Raw genomic sequence first — 8,303 nt, 5'->3', positions numbered from 1 at the left:
TGGGTCTATACATATGAGAAAAATAATTGAAGAGACTCACAAACTTATTGGGACAGTTGCCATGAACCAGCATCTGTACTCGGTTGATGAGAGTTCCATAAATGGAGAGGTTAAGGCAATATCTGTTGAATCTAACCCTCCAGAACAAGATGGCCCATTAACTCAGCAGCTACACGCCCTTGCACAGTAGCTACTGGAGTTGCAAGAGGCTATGTGAGAAATTCAAACTTCTAATAGGAATGTAAAAGCCCAACTGAGTCAAACAAGGCAACAATTATCTAAGCAGATAAAAGATAAATGTCAAGCAATCCAACTGAGGAGTGGGAAAACATTGAACACCCAACCTTAGAACAACAGGAAACCAAAAGAAGAAAAGATGACAGAGGACAACCAGACTACTGTCCATAACACCTCTGAGGACGTTGCACGTCCAAGAGGGAATGTTATTGGCATTCAACGCCAAGAAGGGGTGCCCACTCCTAGCGTTGAATGCCCAAAGGGGGCAATACACTTAGTGTTCAACGCCAAGAAGGGATGCTCACCCTTGGCGTTGACTACCCATAAGGGAACAGTGTTCCTGGCATTGAACGCTAGGAAGGGGGCAGCAAGGGTGTTGAACACCCAACTAGGAATGGTCAGACACATGCAAGTGCTGATAAGACCCTTCCTAAGCAAGCTACTAACCCCCCTTCTAATTCTGTAGGCATTCAACCTACATCAACCAAGGTTGATGAGTATAGGTCCAAGATGCCATATTCTCAGAAGCTTCGCCAAGCGGAAAAGGATAAACAGTTTGTCCGCTTTGCGGATTATCTCAAGACACTTGAGATCAAGATCCCTTTTGCAGAGGCTCTTGAACAGATACCTTCTTATGCCAAGTTCATGAAAGACATCTTGAGTCATAAGAAGGATTGGAGAGAGGCAGAAACAGTCTTCCTCACTGAAGAGTGTAGTGTAATGATCCAAAAGAGTTTACCAGAGAAATTCAAGGATCCTGAAAGCTTTATGATACCCTGCACCTTAGGAGACGCCTGTACAAAGACATCCCTATGTGATCTCGGAGCAAGTATTAACTTGATACCTGCATCACTAATAAAGAGACTCTGTTTAACTCGCGAAGTTAAACCTACCCACATATGTCTTCAACTTGCTGATGGCTCTGTTAAGCTTCCATCAGGCGTGATTGAAGACATGATTGTTAGGGTTGGATCTTTTGCTTTTTTCACAGACTTTGTGGTGCTAGAAATGGAAGAGCACAAGAGTGAAACCCTCATTCTAGGAAGACCCTTCCTAGCTATAGGACGGACCCTCATTGACATTCAAAAAGGGGAAGTAACCCTGAGAGTCAATGAGGATGAGTTCATGCTAAATGCTGTCAAAGCCATGCAGCATCCAGACACTCCAAAGGAGTGCATGAGTATTGATATTATTGATTCCCTAGTGAAAGAAGTGAATATGGCTGAGAGACTCAAAGAAGAGCTGGACGACATATTTTATGATGCTCAGCCTGAGTTAGAGGAGCCAGAGGAAATACAAGAACCTCTGAAAACTCCTAAGAAGGAGGACAAGCCTCCTAAACTCGAGCTCAAGCCATTACCATCCTTCTTAAAATATGTATTTCTGGGAGATGAGGATACTTATCCTGTGATTATAAGCTCTGCCATAGAACCATAGGAAGAAAAAGCACTGATCCAAGTGCTAAAGACATACAAGATAGCTCTTGGGTGGACAATAAGTGACCTAAAGGGCATTAGCCCAACCCGATACATGCACAAGATCTTGCTGGAGGATGATGCCAAACCAGTGGTACAACCACAAAGGCGACTGAATCCAGCTATGATGGAAGTGGTGCAAAAGAAAGTCACCAAATTATGGGAGGCTGGGATTATTTATCCCATCTCTGACAGCCCCTGGGTAAGTCCTGTCCAAGTTGTTCCCAAAAAAGGAAGTATGACAGTGGTTCATAATGAAAAGAATGAACTGATTTACAGCGTGACGTATGTGCATTGACTATAGAAGGCTCAATAACGCTACCATAAAGGATCATTTTCCTTTGCCTTTCATAGATCAAATGCTAGAGAGACTAACAGGGCATGCATTTTATTATTTCCTGGATGGTTATTCCGGTTACAATCAAATTGCAGTAGATCCACAGGATCAAGAAAAGACAGCATTCATAGGCGATGCCATTTGGCCTGTGCAATGCACCTGCCACCTTTCATAGATGTATGCTCTCCATCTTCTCTAACATGGTGGAGAAGTTCCTTGAGGTATTCATGGATGACTTCTCCATCTTTGGAGACTCATTTGACTCCTGCCTTTACCATCTAGCCCTAGTTCTCAAATGATGCCAAGAGACAAACCTAGTTTTAAATTGGAAAAAATGTCACTTCATGGTGACTGAAGGAATCGTCCTTGGGCATCGGATTTCGAACAAGGGAATAGAAGTGGATCAAGCTAAGGTGGAGGTAATTGAGCATTTACCACCACCCACTAATGTCAAAGGAATCAGAAGTTTCCTTGGACATGCAGGATTCTACACGAGGTTTATTAAGGATTTTTCTAAAATCGCAAAATTCCTATGCAACTTACTGACTAGTGACACTCCATTTGTCTTTAACCAAGAGTGTCTGCAGGCATTTGAGACTCTGAAAGCTAAGCTTATCACTGCGCCTGTAATCTCTACACCCAGATGGGACTTACCATTCGAGCTGATGTGTGATGCTAGTAACCATGCCATTGGTGCAATCCTGGGTCAGAGGCATGACAAGCTTCTGCATGTCATTTATTATGCCAGCCGTGTTCTAAATGATGCGCAGAAAAACTATACTACCACTGAGAAGGAATTTCTTGCAGTGGTTTATGCCATTGACAAGTTCAAATCCTATCTAATAGGATCTAAGGTCATTATCTACACTGACTATGCTGCTCTCAAATATCTGCTCACCAAGTAGGATTCTAAGCCCAGGCTTATAAGATGGGTATTACTCCTACAAGAGTTTGATATAGAAATCAGAGACAGAAAAGGGTTAGAAAATCAAATGGCTGACTACCTGTCTCGAATTAAACCAGAAGAAGGAACATCTTCTCCCTCTACTGAGGTGTCTGAAACCTTTTCGGATGAGAAACTCTTTGCTATCCGAACGACACCTTGGTTTGCAGACATTGCAAACTACAAGGCCATAAGATTCATCTCCAAGGAATACAATAGGCAACAAGCCCGAAAGCTCATTTATGATGCTAAATACTACTTGTGGTATGAACCATATCTCTTAAGAGATGCTCGGATGGGATAATCCGGCGCTGTGTATCTGAAGAAGAGGCACATAAAATCCTATGGCACTGCCATGGCTCCGATTATGGAGGACACTCTGGAGGAGAGCAAACAGCCACTAAAGTCCTCTAAAGTGGTTTCTACTGGCCCACACTCTTTAAGGATTCCCGAGAGTTTGTCCGTCGCTGTGATAGTTGCCAAAGGGCTGGCAATCTCCCTCATGGTCACGACATGCCTCAGCAAGGAATTCTAAAGATTGATTTGTTTGATGTAGGGGGTATAGACTTCATGGGTCCTTTCCCATCTTCATACTCAAACACTTATATCCTTGTGACAGTAGATTATGTGTCTAAATGGGTTGAGGTAGTCGCATCACCCACAAATGACACTAGAGTAATCATGAAGTTCCTTCAAAAGAACATCTTCAACAGATTTGGTGTCCCTAGGACACTGATAAATGATGGAAGAACTCATTTCTGCAATAAACAACTTGACTCTGTGCTAAGCCGATATGGAGTTTGCTATAAAGTGGTCACTCCATACCATCCACAGAAAAATGGATAAGCTGAAGTCTTAAATAGAGAATTAAAGAGAATCCTGGAAAGAACGGTGAACACCTCTAGAAAGGATCGGGCAAGAAAGCTTGATGATGCTCTTTGGGCATACAAAACAACTTTCAAGACCCTTATAGGAACATCACCATATAAATTGGTATATGGGAAGGCATGCCACCTGCCAGTAGAGCTGGAACACAAGGCCTACTGGGCAACCAGACTCCTGAACCTTGATGCAAAGGCAGCAGCAGGAGAGAAACGGTTGCTCCAGCTAAATGAGTTGGATGAATTCCGACTTGCTGCATTTGAGAATGTAAAGATTTATAAAGAAAGGGCCAAGAAGTGGCATGACAGAAAGATTTCTTCCAGAGTCTTTGAACCTAGACAGAAAGTTCTGCTCTTCAATTCTAGACTAAAGCTTTTCCCTAGAAAGCTTAAGTCACGTTGGACAGGACCTTTCCTGATCACTAATATATTACCCTATGGTCATATAGAACTCTAGTGCAATTACTCTGATAAACAATTCACTGTTAATGGCCAGAGAGTGAAACATTACTTGGGTGGTGAGATTGAGCAAGACAAATCCACCCTATTGCTGACATCAGAGCAGTACCATCAAGCTAGTGATGTTAAAGAAGCGCTTGTTGGGAGGCAACCCAACCATAATCAAAGTTATTTTTGTTTGTCATTCAGTTTATTTATGTTACCTCAGTTTAATTTCTTTTACATTTGTTTAAGTTTGTGATTATGTGCAGTAGTTAGACCAGAAACAGAAACAGTCAGAGCAGAAAACAGAGCACCCTCGGGAAGGCCCTTTGCTGGCGTTGAATGATGCCAAGGCATCATAGGCTAGTTTCACTAGCATTTTTCTGTTAGTTTTAGTTGTTTTATGCATTTTCTTGAGCTTAAAGTAACCAAAAATGGTTAAATGAAGAACAAAGCAATGAACCATCCAAACAACATGATTTTGATGCATATTCCATGAGTTTTAGTTATAATACTTAAATGCTATGAATGGAAGATTTCTCATGAAATTTTGCAAGACTTTGATGCAATTGTTTGGATGATTTCAGGGAAGAAGAGGCTAGGCAAGGAAGCAACAAAATCAATAAAGGAAGCTTGAATATCACATGTGGAGTTTAAGTTCCAGTTTAAGCCTAAACTAGAGCTTAAACGCCAAAAATCATGAAGGATAAGAAATGCTGGAATTGAAGTTTAACCTCCAGTTTGACCTCAAACTGGAGGTTAAACGCCAGAATGAAAAGCCTCACTAAAGAAGCATTCCACGTTTAACCTCCAGTTTGACCTCAAACTGGAGGTTAAACGCCAGAATGAGTATGCCACCCAGGGAGGAGTTCCACGTTTAACCTCCAGTTTGACCTCAAACTGGAGGTTAAACGCCAGAACCAGGAAGAGTACCAGGGAGCCATTCCACGTTTAAGCTCCAGTTTGACCTCAAACTGGAGCTTAAACGTGTTCGACAGCTTTTCTACTCCAGGGTTACTCTCTCCATTTCCACGTTTAACCTCCAGTTTGACCTCAAACTGGAGGTTAAACGTGTTCGACACCTCCAGGGCTACCATTCTAAGCTTCCACGTTTAACCTCCAGTTTGACCTCAAACTGGAGGTTAAACGTGTTCGACCTCCAGTATGCCTCCACCCTTTTCCACGTTTAACCTCCAGTTTAACCTCAAACTGGAGGTTAAACGTGTTCGACCTCCAGGGCTGCCCTTCCTATCTCCACATTTAAGCTTCAGTTTAACCTTAAACTGAAGCTTAAACATGTTCGACTACATGACTCTCCAGGGCTACCTTCTTCCATTTCCACGTTTAAGCTTCAGTTTAACCTTAAACTGAAGCTTAAACGTGCTTCTACAAAAGGCCTCACTGGAAGTGTCTGGCGTTTAAGCTGCAGTTTAAGCTTAAACTACAACTTAAACGCCACTCTTGGAAAAGGTTTCTGGGCCAAAAATATTGTGATTTAAGTTAGTCTTTGAGCACAAATATTAACTTAAACTTACTTTGGTATGAAACCCAATTGAATATCATGGTTTATGGGATTGGGCCTGAAGGATTGATGAGTTTGAAATCTCAATTTATTGAGTCATGTGTCATTATTTGATTATCACTAAGTTGGCTCAATAAATGTTACAGGATTTGGATCAACAACCTCATCAAGATTATGGATCATAAACCCAAGGCAAAAGGAAAGCAAGGAGAGGCCTCAAAGCCCAAGAAGCACAACTGAAGCTCAATATAGAAAGTGTATAAATAGGATAGAAGTTAAGTTAGAGGGGACTTTTACTTTCACTTTTAGCTAGTTTTCCCTTTCTTTGTAATTGAATTCAGAGCTATGATTCACTAAACCCCCTTTCATTGGGTTAGGGAGCTCTATTGTAATTCAATGAATCAATAATAGTTTATCTTCTTCTTCAATCTTTTCTCTTGAATTTTGTTAGAAAGCTTCTCGATCTAATTCCATTGAGTAGTTGTCTTGGGAAAGAAACTACCCATACTTGGAATCCTTCGGAGCCTTGGGAAAGGAATGGAGGATTCATGCTAGAGAAGCTTTCTCACAGTGAATTGGATTGGGGTTTGGATGGATATTGTGACATGTAATCCTACCAAATTGTGGTTCATGAAACTGTGTGGTATAATCAGTGATCGAGCATCATCTCTTCTTATGAACATTTAAACCAAGGGATTGGGAATTTGTTTGTTTTTAGAGAGAATTGGTGAGCCAAGGGATTGGGATCCAATCATATAAGATTGCCAAGCAAAATTCAATGAATGCATTGGTTGAGGAAGAGATATACATGTTTTGATTCGGAGATTTCAATATCTCCTAAACCCAATGAATTCCCCATTTCTGATTTCCACTTTCTCTTTACATTCTGCAACTCCATTCTTGCAATCACCCCCATTCCCTTTTAATTTCAGCAATTTACATTCTGCTCTTTAATCCATGCAATTTAAGATTCCGCCATTTAATTTTCTTGTCATTTACTTTTCCCGCCAATTTTACATTCCGCAATTCTCATCTCAAACCTTGATTCCGCTCAACTAGAACACACTTCTAATCCGAATTGCTCACTCAACCAATCCTTGTGGGATTCGACCTCACTCTATTGTGAGTTTTTACTTGACGACGATAACCGGTGCACTTGCCGGAAGGAATTTTGCCGATCGTGCAATTTCCTAAATCGTAGCATAACAAGTTTATGTGCATCAAGTTTATGGCGCCGTTGCCGGGGATTGGTTTTCGATTGACAATTCTCAAATTGGAAGCTAACTAGATTGAGCAATTTTCTCTTGCTTTGTTAATTCTGTTCAAGATACTTGTTGAATTTTAATTTCTGCACTTGGTTACATGCTTTCCCTCTTTATGCCTTTAAATTCATGCAACTAACTCACTGACTCACTAACTGTTTGAATTAATTCCTCAATTGATCTAACCATACTCTTCCATTAACCAAGAGTATTTCACTTATTTGTTTTTGAGCTGTGTTCTTGTATGACAGGTAGGAGAGGAGAGACATCAACTCCTCCATATACCGAACCAGAGAGGACCCTTCATAGACTTAAAAGGGAAGCAAGAGGGAAGAGAGTAGTGGGAGAAGAGGAATCTGAAGGAGAATCTGAGGACAATTTTGAGGAAGCTTTAGATCTCAACATGGATAGAGAAGTTCACAACCATGAGAGAGCTGATGGAAACGATGCCATCCCTGAGAGGAGGGTTCTTAGTTCATACATAAACCCAACCTCTGGGAATTGTGGTAGTAGCATCCAGAAACCACCCATTCAGGCCAACAATTTTGAGCTCAAGCCACAGCTAATATCACTAGTGGAGAATCATTGTTCCTTTGGAGGAAGTGCTAATGAAGACCCAAACCAACATCTCACAAAATTCCTGAGAATTTGTGACACTGTGAAGTCCAATGGAGTCCAGGAAGATGCCTATAAACTGCTTTTGTTCCCATTTTCACTTAGGGACAAAGCAGCTAAGTGGCTGGAATCATTCCTAAGGGGGAGTCTAACAACATGGGATGAGGTGGAAAGCAAGTTTCTGGCACGTTTCTACCCTCCACAAAAGGTCAATAGGCTTCGATCTGAGGTTCAGACTTTTAGACAACAAGATGGTGAAAATCTCTACGAGGCATGGGAGAGATTCAAGGACTTGACAAGGAAATGCCCACCAAACATGTTCCATGATTGGGTGCAACTGCACATCTTCTATGATGGGCTCTCTTATGAATCAAGAAAGGCTGTAGACCATTCATCAGGAGGTTCATTGAACAGGAAAAAGACTGTGGAAGAAGCCATTGAAGTGATCGAGACAGTGGCTGAGAATGAGTACTACTATGCATCAGAAAGGCACAACACTAAGGGAGTCATGGAGCTGAACCATGTTGATACAATTCTAGCCCAAAACAAGGTGTTTGCCAAGCAACTAGCAGAGCTTACCAGGCAAATAG

General features: G+C 41.5%; 1 non-coding gene across 1 annotated transcript; it reads right to left on the bottom strand.

Annotated features, from left to right (window-relative positions):
* Positions 1-7,927: 7,927 nt before the first annotated feature.
* Positions 7,928-8,031, bottom strand: LOC112760006 (small nucleolar RNA R71). The gene has a single exon (XR_003180465.1). It is a non-coding gene; the product is annotated as a small nucleolar RNA R71 (small nucleolar RNA).
* Between the last annotated feature and the right edge of the window lie 272 nt (positions 8,032-8,303).

The sequence above is a fragment of the Arachis hypogaea genome, chromosome 16, assembly GCF_003086295.3.
Source record: "Arachis hypogaea cultivar Tifrunner chromosome 16, arahy.Tifrunner.gnm2.J5K5, whole genome shotgun sequence".
Lineage (NCBI taxonomy): Eukaryota > Viridiplantae > Streptophyta > Magnoliopsida > Fabales > Fabaceae > Arachis > Arachis hypogaea.
Note: the sequence above shows the minus strand (reverse complement) of the source record. Positions and strands in the feature narration are given on the sequence as shown.